Below are 12,521 nucleotides of genomic sequence, written 5' to 3'. Positions count from 1 at the left end.
TGTTTGAAGTACAACAGTGTTCAGGACTGAAGAGTCAAAAATGCCTCGCAGTGGGCAGTAGTAATAGGGCTAGATAGTTTGAGGGACCCACAGTGTCCTCCCTCCTTGTCTACATATCCTAACCCCTCTGTGTTGCAAACTGATATTTTTAGGGATGTTTTCACCTGTTCTCCTTCCCAAAGTCCTCTCTCAGCTCTTTTCTAGAATGTAGCTAGATTAGATTAGCACTCTGAGTAACTTTGCTATCTTTTGAATGGAGATCCTATAATAAAGCCTTTACTTTGTTCCTCTAAGCCATTGGTGTCTTTGCTCCTTAAAGAAGACCTCTAATTGATGCATACACTCTGTCAAAACTCACTTGGTTAGTACTGGATAAACTATCCTCTTTTCTGGCCATTAGGAGGGTGTTGTCTGGATTACATTCTGCCTCCGTACATTCCACTCTGAACTCATGTGGGTGGGCAGAGAATTCAGTTTAAAAGACACTGAGTCTTTGCATGTGCTGCTTGTTGTTGCTGTTGTTACCTACCCTTGAGTCAATCTTGAGTCATGGTGACCCTGTGGATGAGACATTTCCAAGACTCCCTGTCCCCCACTGCTCTTCTTAGTTCCTGCACAAGCCCCAAATCACACCCTTTTAATCTGGACTCCTCGGCACAAAACAACTTCCTGAATCTGTTTCTGCAGTCATGATAATTGTTAGTTAGATTTACAACATCACACTATGCTGCTTCTGAAAGGGCAGGAAAAAGATCTGTGCCAACATCTTCTCTAATCATAGGTAATGTACCATACCTGAACTGAAAGACATTGCTATGCTAGTTTGGAATATCAGCATGCAAAGGGATATTTTAACATCTTTGAGACTAAGGACTTTAACCCCCAAGAGAAAAGAAAGGTGTAATGGATGGGGAGAATAGTGGCTTTCTCTGTGTCGCTCCACATGATGCCATAGCACTTCTGTTCTCTTCCCAAGGAGAGATAATTGTCAAAGTGCACCTTTTATTTTACTGAAAAAATCCGTTAAGCAAAAGGCACATGTTGACGGCTGTATCCCCTCAAGAAAAGAATGGAAGTGCTATGACAGCATATGGAGTGGCACAGAGAATGTCACTACGTTCCTAATCAGTTCCACCTTTCTTTTCTCATGTGGTAAAGTCCTAACTGAGTGAAAGAAAGAAATTGGTAGTAAGATTTTATAGGCATAGGGCCAAAAGACATTACAGAAATAATTCAGTTTGACACCACTTTAACTGATCTGGCTCAGTGCTAGGGAATTCTGGGAACTGTAGTTTGTTGTGGCATCAGAGCTCTCTGGCAGAGAAGGCTAAATGTCTCACAAAACTACAGTTCCCAGAATTTCCTAGCATTGAGCCAGGGCAGTTAAAGTGGTGTCAAACTGGATTATTTCTGCAGTGTGTTTTGGCTCTAAATCTACTTCCTTAGATGCATCGTACCTGCCAGATTTTGGTCTAACACAGCGGTTCTCAACCTGTGGGTCACAACCCCTTTGGGGGTTGAATGACCCTTTCACAGCAGTCACCTAAGATCTTTGGAAAACACACATTTTCAATGGTCTTAGGAACTGAGACACTGCAATGTTATAGTTGGGGGTCACCACAACATGAGGAACTGCATTAGGAAGACTGATAACCACTGGTCTAACTGAAGTTCCTAAACTTAGTAAAGAGGTAGCCCAATGTACAGCAAATTGCATAGGTCCAGCCTTGAGGTTATTGGTACATGCAGTGCCATCTTTAAATCCTTGTTTTGGCAGCAGTGGGTAGACTCATCCTTCTTTACATTAAGTCATGAATGTTATACATACTTAGGGCTGTCAGTTTAGAATCATTCCAGACCCAGAGATTTCTGAGATGACAGTGTCTAGTGATCTCATTAACAGTTGCACATTAAGTATCAGCCACAGTTGTTCACAGCTTGTCATTCAAGCTTGCACACACACATGCACGCACGCACGCACACACACAAACAGTATATTCCTATTTGGAAATTAAGACAGAAATCTTAAGATGAAATGGGGCCTTCTCACTTACTGAGAGAGATGAAATAAAGGACATTCAATCTAGACTATTTGCTTCTAACCAGAAGGTGCATGCAGAGCAGAGTGGAGGGTGAGCCCTACCACCATGGCTGGAAGGTAACGTAACTACAGTAATGAGAGAAATGGATTTGAATCAAACACATAAGATTTAATAAGAGTTAGAAACACATGACTAGCGTAGAAAGAAATAATCGTATGCTATAATTAGATTACATATATAAATAGTATGGAACCACATATATACATGTATACTATTATAATCAATATATCTATTCTAATAGGATTGAGTAAAGCTCAGCTGAGGCCCTTTAACTGAAAGGAAATTTTATAAAAATATATAAGTTAGTAAAAGAAAGAGTTTTTAGATAAGCTTTTTATAACACTGTTATTTATTAAATATTAAATATATTGTTTTATAAGAATAAAGGGGGTTATATCTTTGATAATAAATAAGATACACTTATAAAATATGCTGGACTTAGTTATTTTAAATAGTATTTTTTGTCTCTGTTAAGATTATCAAAATGGCTAAGTGTTCTGTTTAAATAAATAAATAAATAAATAAGAAAGACTGCACCTGGAAGTCAAGGACAACGTTGCAAAGAAAGTTTTTGGAGCCAACTGATAAGAGAGCTCCATCCTCATTAAATGTCAAGAACACTATTTTTTGGGTTGGGTTACTAAAAGTCAAGAGATATACCCTTTTAAGCATGCGTAATGGGGGGTGATGAATATTAGAACACACCTATGAATCTATAATGACTAATTTAAATGGTCATGAGTCGTATGATGAGATATATTATGGGTGGAGTTTTTACATACTTGAAAAGGTGGTCTTAAAATTGATCACATGTCTAGATCTGGCCAATAAAAAAATGAGATAGAAATATTGTAACAGAAAATGTCTTATAAATACTGTGTAAAACCTCAGACAGTGTGCCTACTTGCCTGAGACACCCCTTCTTGCAAGATTGTAATGAATAAATTGGAAATTGCTGCTTCACTTGTTTTGTCCTGTGATTAATTTGATTTGGTACTTTGGTACTTAGAAGAAATCTGTATCTCACAAATAAGTTAATACATAGACCCAGTAGCATTGCTGATGGGGAGGTGCAGTTGTGCTGCCCACACTGGGTGACACCCAGAAGAGGGGTGACACCCAATCGGGCCCTCCTCCCATGGGTGGTGGGGAAGGGGCAAGCATGTCCGACCTGGTTTTGCCGCAGTGGCCATGGCCACTTCAAAAGGGGGCTGCACTGACAGTTCACTCAAAAGGAGGGAGCAGCTATGGCAGTCTACTTGCAATTAGGGGGCAGCACCAGGGGTCTATCTGTGAATAGGGGGGCACCACTGCCCCTACTTGCAAGTAGACCGCAGGAGCTGCTCCCTACTCATGAGTTCACCACCACTGCCACCCCTTTTGCCGAGTCGTGCAAATTATTATGATTATGATTATGATTATGATTATGAATATGATTATTATATCCTGCCGTTTCCCCAAAACTGGGTCTTGGGTTGTTTCACAACTGTTTTTTAAACAGTACATTTAAATTGTTGTCGCTACTGCTCTAGTAGCTGAGCTGGAGATTTGAAGGTAGTATTTCCCTTTGTCTGGAGGTGAGCCCACCAAAACTGGAGAATTTGCACCCTTGTCTCCTGCCTGGAGATGACCCATGAAAACTGGAGACTCGGGGCCAGACCCTAAAATCTGGCAGCCCTATTCATACTCATTTATTGAATGTAGTAGCTACAGCAGGGATAGGCAACCTGCGGCCCGCGGGCCGGATGCGGCCCGGTGAGGCCTTGGGACCGGTCTTGCCGCCGATTGCCACCGGGGCCTTTGGGAGGCAATTGTCTATAGAAGCCTCAGAAACATGCATTTATATTAACATTTTTTTTAAAATCAGCAAATTTTTTCACGTGTCCTCCATTTTTTTAAAAAAAGTGTCTTCCATTTGAAAATTTTGTCCTACATTTGTCCTGGTTTATTTTTATATCTAATTTTTTTAAAAAAATTTAATTATTTATTTTTTGGCTTCAGCCCCCCAGTTGTCTGAGGGACAGCAACCCGGCCCCTGGCTCAAAAAGGTTGCCTACCCCTCAGCTACAGTGTCAGACTAGGAAACCCAAATTCTCAGTTTAAGATGGACGCTCCCAACTCACCTCAGATCAGTGGTCCCCAAACTTTTCCTGGCAATCCTTCTTCATTGGTGTGGAGATGGGCACAGCCTGCATGTGTGTTGGGAGCTTACAGAGGCCACATGCCCTGGACTGGAGACTAGCCTGGACAGGGAAGGAATAGGTTTTAACTACAGGAGCCTCTCCAAGGTGAAGGACTCTTTCCAAGAATCAACCCCAGATACTTCTCCCTCTCTTTCACCAGAGACACTTCTTTCCCACACAGCTTCAAGTGCCCCCCCACACACACATACACAAACATTGCTTCTTCTTTTACATCTTGTCTCAACCTGTCCGATGAAAGAAAACAGGATCAGCAGAGCAGCTCCAAGCTGTCAGCCAAATCTCAGAAAAGCTCGCAAGCTTAAGCAGGTTCCCAAATTTGAAAGCTCCCTTTTGCCACCATTTCTCTTCACCGCCACATGATCTAAAACCTTGCCTCAGTTAATCAGTCTGTCCCAAAATGGTGCCACTCTGAGACATAGAAGCGATGGCTCACAAGAGTTTCCCAACTGCTACTGCCACCACCAGTGAAGGATGCAGCTAAGGGCAGGCAAAGAGCAGGAGACACCACTATATGAAATGATCAGCAAGGTTGTGTGGTGGTGTTAAGAGACTGAAAATGCATGCCTCCCCATTCCCACCATGGTCCTAAAGGCTACTGGCTATCCTTGCCTTTCTTGCACACCAATACTTTGGCCTTGTTCCCACTACGTTTAAATTGGGGTCAGGATCTGGGTTAAACAGGCATGTCTCCCACTGAATCCGATTTTAGAAATCAATTCAGAAAGGGGGGGGGGCAGGCTTTTTGACCATTTTTGACCGTTTTAACCCATGTCAAAAAGATGCTGGGAAACTGGGGTGTTTTTTTGGGCTGAATCAATTTATTTAGAAATATATCGATTCAGCCCAAGTGAGAACCATGCGGATTCAAATCTGCCATGGTTCCCACTGGCAGCCCAACCCAAGGAGGGGGGGCAGCTTGCATGGCCCAGCCTCTTCTGACCCCCAAATCCCCGGCTCAGCCTCCTTACCAGCTTCTTTGGCCACTGACCGGCTTCCTTGCGCCTTTTTAAAAATTTCCCATGGCTGAGGAGGCCAGAAGAAGTTCGCAGAGAAGCTGGTAGCCTTGCCACATCCTTCCCAGCTTCCCCCTCCCCGGCTTCTCTGCAACCTTTTTCTGGCCTCCCCGGCCTCGCAAATTTTTTAAAAAAGCTGCAGGGAACCTGGTCAGTGGTCAGAGAAGCCCGTAAGGAGGCTGGGCCAGGGATTTGGTGGCCAGGAGAGACCAGAGACAGGCTGGGCAATCAACCTGCCCCCCACAACTTGCCGATTCCTGAACTGATTCCTGAAAATGGCGCAAACATTGTGGCAACTACATTTTTCAGAACTGGTTTCTGGTAAGTGGGAATGGGCCCTTTGACTAAAGACACCCCCCATTGCTCCCCTTTCCCTTCACCGCCCCCATGGATCTTTCCACCACCACCATCCCAGAGGGGCCATACTGCCCACTTTGGGAACCACTGTCTTAGATCATTTACCATTCCAAGGCCAAGCCACTACCAATAAAAACAATAACATTTTGTTTTGTTTATTTGCATTCAAATATAACGATGTCTGTTTGTTTCACTGCCAAGTGTAACCACTCCTATATTCACTGCTGGGCCTGTAAGTGTGAGTTTCTGCTACAGCAAATGAAGCCTTGAACTGAATAGGCTTGGCTAGGGATACAGGAGATCCAGGGCTTGACACGATGTTCCAGATTGGTTAAGAGAACTATCAGATAACATATAAATATGGGAGCAGTAGGTAGGCACTTCCTTTGGCATAAACTGACAGTCAAACCAGTCATACCTGCCCACTGAGTAAGCCTGACAGCACCATTCCAACAAATTGCTAATTAAATTATTTTTGTAACACCTTTGCCATTTGAAATCCAAATCCTGGAGTTTAGTTGGAGTGAGAAAGACAAGAGAAGAGCATGATTTCTAACTGAGTAAGTGAGCTTGGGGAATAAGTGTTGTTTAAATCTAAATACTGACTTTGAAAGTTCTGGGTTTTCATACCTTCTGAATAGTGTGGAGCAGGCATGAAGTAGCAGTGATGTAGCCAATTGCCTCAGACTTAAATCAGACTCAAGTTGCTTCACTGACTTGACTTGGCAAAAATGATACACAGATTCGACTTGACTTGTATATTTTTAGTGACTGACTTGCTGGTGTCAGTCACTTGGAGCAGCAAGCAGCTGGTGTCAGTCACTTGGACCCACCACTAAGGCTTACATTTCTCAGACGGGAACAGAAAATGCTGTAGGCAATGGACTTGAGGCTGAAGAATCGTTCTAAAACTTTACAGAAGCTTTATATATATATATATAAAGCTTTGTCAGGGGAAAGTATCTACTTCTTCAAAGGAGACTATGGTGCACCCTCTTCCAAAATAGGGGACTTCTTTTGTTTCAGAGGTGTATGAGAACTACCACCCTCCCTATGGTAAATGTTTTCTTTCTTGGTGAGATGCTTGCATGTGTGCTGGTTTGGAAACTTCAGGAGTTCTTGGAGGCAACAGTTTTTTCCCCTCTTTCTGGTTTCAGGCCAAGGTATAGCACTGAAACAGCCTAGGAGATTACCGCACTACACTCTTATAGTGCTGCTACTCCACTTTAACTGCTCTGACTGCTTCCTTTTGCATTTTGGGATTTGCAGTTTAGGAAGGGCTATTTAGAATGCTCAGCCTCACTGAACTACAAATCCCAGAATGCAATAGGAGGCAACCAGAGCAGTAAAAGTGGAATAGTAGCACTATAAGATCGTAGTGTGGTAATCTCCAGTTGCTATGGCTGGTGAATGGAAAAATGATCGAGTGCAAACCTGTTGATCTTCCTGGATCTCTCAGGAGTTTTTGATACCCTTGATCATGGTTTCTTACAGGACCAGCCCTGAGGGTTGGGAGTAGGCTCTGCTCTTATCTACAGGGCCAGTTCCAGAAAATAGCATTGGCAAATTCCTGTTTAGCCACATGGCTATTAAACGGTACAGTGCTGCAGGATTCCATCTTATCCTCCATTGTCTTCAGTATCAATATGAAGCCACTTGGTGAGTCATTAGGTATTATGGAAATGGGTACCATCACCATGCAGATGAGATTCAGCTCTATTTATTCTTGTTATCGGTGAGGTTGTTCTCACTAGGGGAAACCCCGCGTTCTGAATCGAATCCAAGGAGTGGCGTTCCTATTAGGATCCGATTTAAACCTAGAACGGTTCTAGAGCAACCCGCAATCGTCCCCACTACAAATCGAATCGTAGAGCGGAATAAAATTTTGAATCGAGTTTTTGTCATTTAACGCGCGTTAAAAAAGATGTAGGGTCTGACCTTCGTTTTTCCCTTGATTCGAGTTAGGAATCGGAGCATTTAGATAGGAACGACAGCCTTTGAAATCGGGTTAGCTGGATGGGAGGAGCGGAGTGCGATGGGGCTGGCCTTGGGGGAGTTGCCCTTTCTGTCCCCATCCGTCGTGGCTGTCGCCATTTTTGCTTCCCTCACCCCTTTGTCCGCTGTGGTCTTTCAATAAGAGATAAGGATTATTTTTATTTTTTATTTTAATGGTTTACAGGCGCTTAATCTCTTCAGCGCTTTAAGCGCCTGAAGTCCCGGCTGCTCAAGCGCCTGCATCTGCCAAAGGAGTACAAGGCTTCCCCCGGTGGATTGCAACCTCCCCTCTGTGTGGGGAGAGCCCATTTCTAACGGAGGAGAGGCAGGAAGGCAAGCCTCCTCTCGAAGAGGCATTCCCTGCCCGCTTGGGCTCTGATCTCGCCCAGGCAGGGAAGGGAAGGCTCCTCGCGAGGAGGCATCTGATCTCGCCCAGGCAGGGAAGGGCTCTGATCAATGGGGGGGGGGGAGGATAGAGCCTTTCTCCCTCCCTTTCTCAAACGGAATCTGCCTTCTCCTCCAACCCTGGAAAGAGAATCTTTGGGAAGAGTGCTCCCTCCCTGCTTTTCCAGCAGCCTCCTTCATTGATCTCTGTGCTCTCTGAAGGGATTCTCCCTGGCTGTCTTGGGAGACATCAAGAGGGGATGCTGTCCTGCAAAACCTATCCCCATAGTTTCTCTGGAAACAGCTTGGGCTCCTCAAATTCGCTTTGCCAGAAGCCTCTCCCATTGATCTCTGGGCTCTCTGAAGGGATTCTCCCTGGCTGTCTTGGGAGACATCAAGAGGGGATGCTGTCCTGCAAAACCTATCCCCATAGTTTCTCTGGAAACAGCTTGGGCTCCTCAAATTCGCTTTGCCAGAAGCCTCTCCCATTGATCTCTGGGCTCTCTGAAGGGATTCTCCCTGGCTGTCTTGGGAAATGAAATGGAAACGATGCCAAAAGTTAAATCGCTTCCAAATATTCCAGATTAACGTTACGTCATTCTGACGTACTATTGATTGACAGCCCCAAATAAGGCATGGAGGAGAAGAATCGATTTATTTAAACACCGATTTTGCAGGTAAAAACTTCGATTTAAATAACCAGATGGGAACGAAGAATAACGCGTTTCGGAACGCGAGATAACACCAGGGTTATTTTGAATCGGTTTTATTAAAAACGTTGTATTTTAAATCGTTTCAAATATTAAGTGGGAACAACCCCAGAGTCAGCTGAGGCTGCACAGGGGCTGGTGTAGTGCCTGGATGCTGTAATGAGCTGGATGAGGGCCATTGTACTGAATCTGAATTCTGATAAGATAAGGCTTGATGGTTCTCAGGTCCAGTACCTACATAAACAGCTTGTTCCTGATAGGGTTAGATTTCCCTTGAAGGATTGTGTTGCTTGGGAGCAATCTTAGATGCAGCCCTGTCACTGGAGGCCCAAGTGGACTCTTAGGCTCAAAGTGCTTGGTGGTTTCAACTGGTACAGCCTTTGCTATCCACAGTAATTTATGCACTGGTAGCCTCCTGATATGACTGCTGTAATGCACTCTGTATGGGGCTGCTCTTGAAGAAGACTTGGAAATGGCAAATAATTCAAAATGCAGTGGCTCAATTGTTTAATGGAATAACATGTTGACATCATATATTGCCAATCCTAAAAGAATTACAATCGCTACCAGGATATCTCCAGTATGAATTCAAAGTGCTTTCAATGACACTTAAACTGCTTGGAACCTCAGTATTTGAGGGAGTGCCTTTCTATATATGTACCTGCTTGAAGTCTGAGGTCTGCTGGGAGGGGGAGCTCCTCTGTGTCCCATCAGTGAGGTCAATACAACCCCTCCCCCCCGGTATCAATTCCTGGGCTTACTGTTTACAAATAAAGTAGCAATAGCAAGTACCTTTCAGTACCACTTATCAGTGAACTAGCACTCCCTAAGTGGTTTACAATGTGTAAGCCAATTGACCCCAACAACTTGAGTACTGATTTTACCAATGTACAAAAGGATGGAAGGCTGAGTGGTCTTTGGAGCCTTTCTCTAGGATCAAACTTAGAACATTGTGGCTGCAGTACCAGCATTTAACCACTGCACCACCACATATAATAGTGAACTGCCATAGAATACCATAGAATCATGCTGAAGGACCTTGAAAATGCCTAGATCCTCTAGGCATCTGGAGGGCCTCCAGCACAACTTTATGCTCAACTTGTGCTGGAGATTGATCATGGAGTCGAGACTTCTTTTCCTCAATGTACATAAGTGAAACTGTGGTTACCATTACCACAGATGTTGGGGTGACCTGTACACTATGTTGGGCCTCTCACCTGTGGCACATCAGATTCGGAATGCTTTCCCCTTGGAGGCCCAACATGTGCTGATACTGGTGCCAAGTTAAAATATGAAGCCAAATAAAGGCACAGCTATTTGTTAAAGGCTTTCAGCCCCACTGATGTACCTCAAATGCTATGCACAAGGTTTTAAAACTGTTTGATTTTTGTAAACCTGTGTTTAACATATCTTTATTTATTTAAAATGAAATAACATTTAGTCTATTGTTTTTATTGTTTCAAATGGCTTCATCCTGCTAATAATGATTTTATTGGTACGCTGCCTTGAGATCTTTTGATACAGGGTGGGTTAGAAAAATTTTACTAAATAAATAAATATTTTAGCAAATATAGAAGTGCATTATGCTTCCTTATTAAGATGGAAAGAACTTGGAATTTAAAAGCACATATATCTTTAGGGTTGCAACATGGCAGATAGTGCAGGAAATATCCCTTCTGACTGAACAAATGTCATGGTGTTTCCTGTCTCCCATAGGTGTGATCCTTTGTATTATGGAGACTGAAAAGCTGGAGCAAATGGAGGCGTTTGACAACTCACCTTGGCCTGCTGCTTCTCTCCCTGACTGGATGTCAGGCCTACCTGACCATCTTTCTCTGTCCAGAATCTCAGTCCCTGGTACACATGACTCCATGAGTCTATTTGGTGGCTCAAAAATTCAGTGCCAGAGCTGGCCACTTGAGGCACAGTTAGTTGCTGGTATACGCTTCCTGGACATTCGTTGTAAGCTAGAAGATGGCCGTTTCCTTATCTACCATGTGAACACTTTCCAAGAGGCCAGTTTTTCAGATGTCCTGAAAGACACTTTGAGCTTCCTCAGGCAACACCCCCAGGAGACAATACTCATGAGAGTTAAAGAGGAACTCCCAATAATTCCCAATCCAGATTTTGCCCCTCGCTTGCGGCGTTATTTGGATGAAGAAGGCCAGGGCAGAATATGGGCAAAAGAAGCTATTCCTACTTTAGGCCAAGCCCGGGGAAAGCTGATCATCTTGGAGGAACTAGAGAAAGAGGTGCTGGGAGTCCCTTATGAGGAGCTCAGTGTTGGTGATGCTTGGCATGTTCTTTCTTCAGAGCGCAAATGGGATCGGGTTGAAGAACATCTTGGGATGGCAACCACTGGTGACCAGGCTGTCTTGTATCTTACCTTTTGCTCTGGGAATGGGCTCTTCACCAATCCTGAGGAAGTGGCCAAAGAAATCAATCCACGTTGTTATGAATATCTGAGGGCCCAAACTGGACAAGCAGTGCGCTGGGGTGTGGTGATCATGGATTTTCCTGGTATAGGACTGATTCGAACCATTGTGGAGAGTAATTCTGAAACAGGAAGTGTCCACACAACTGCTTAGCATTTGTAATGAAACAAAGCAGGGAGGAAAATGAAGATTATGGAACTGTCAGCATTCCAGCTTGGGATGCTCAGTAACCATTACAGTTTAAAAGCCTCAAAACCCCTAACCTCCCCCCCAATCATAAAAATAGTGATCAACCCATAAAAAGAGATTAAACATCAAATAATTTAAAACTATCCAATAGGAATACATTAAATTTTCGGGCAGATTAGCAGAAGAAATGAATCTTCCTCTAGAGGAGGGGAGGGAACGGGGTGATGGCATCAATTTTGGTATCAGTATCAATAGAGGGGTCAATAGAGGGGGAGGCAAGTCTAATGGATCTAACCTAGTCTGGGAAGGCCTGCCAGAAGAGATCCGTCTTAATAGCCTTTTTAAAGGCTTCCAAGGTGGTAAGATGGCGGATCTCATCCGGCAGGTCTTCCAGAGCCTGGAAGCAGCTGATGAAGTTGGTATGGTTCCTATTTTGAATTTAACAAATCTCTATATGTTAACCATTTCCATTGTTTCTATAAAGATTTATGAGATGATGCCTCTGAAGGTGAAATCCAACCAAGTGTTTTTGTACAGAGCCTTTGCTTATATTTTATTCATATTTTATGTAATGCTCTTCTTATCAGATGCTTGTTAATTGTTTTTTGAATTTATATTTTATTATACCAGGAAAAAAAACACATGCCAGCCAAAATGTAAATTGTGTTCTTCAAGTGTTAATAATTTGGGGTCACCTAGCAGTATCCAAAACCTCATCCAGGTCAAACAGGCTGCTTTGTAATATACTTGTAAGTCCGGTAAAGCAAACCCACTCTCTCCTTAGTATCTGTCATAAGTTTGTACCTTACCCTTGGCTGTTTACCTTGCCACCAAAATTTAATGATATCTTTTCTCAATTGATCAAACCACACATAGGGAATATTTATCAGAATTGTTTGGTAATGGTATATTGCTTTAGGTAGGACCCTCATTTTGATGGTTGAGACTCTACCTAATAATGAGAGATTCAGACCTTTCCATTGTTCCAAGTTCTTTTTTTATACCTTTCCCTATTTTAACATACTTATTTTGGAATAGTTGGTTATTGTTAGATGACACCTCAATGCCTAGAAATTTAACTTTATTGGCCACCTCCATTCTGAATTTTTCTCTTAACTGCTCTTTTTCTCTG

Source organism: Sceloporus occidentalis, unplaced genomic scaffold, assembly GCF_023333645.1.
Source record: "Sceloporus occidentalis isolate IW3139 unplaced genomic scaffold, rSceOcc1.0.p SCAF_1, whole genome shotgun sequence".
In the NCBI taxonomy this organism is placed as follows: Eukaryota; Metazoa; Chordata; class Lepidosauria; order Squamata; family Phrynosomatidae; genus Sceloporus; species Sceloporus occidentalis.
The sequence above is the reverse complement of the archived record's forward strand: the minus strand, read 5'-3'. Positions refer to the sequence as shown.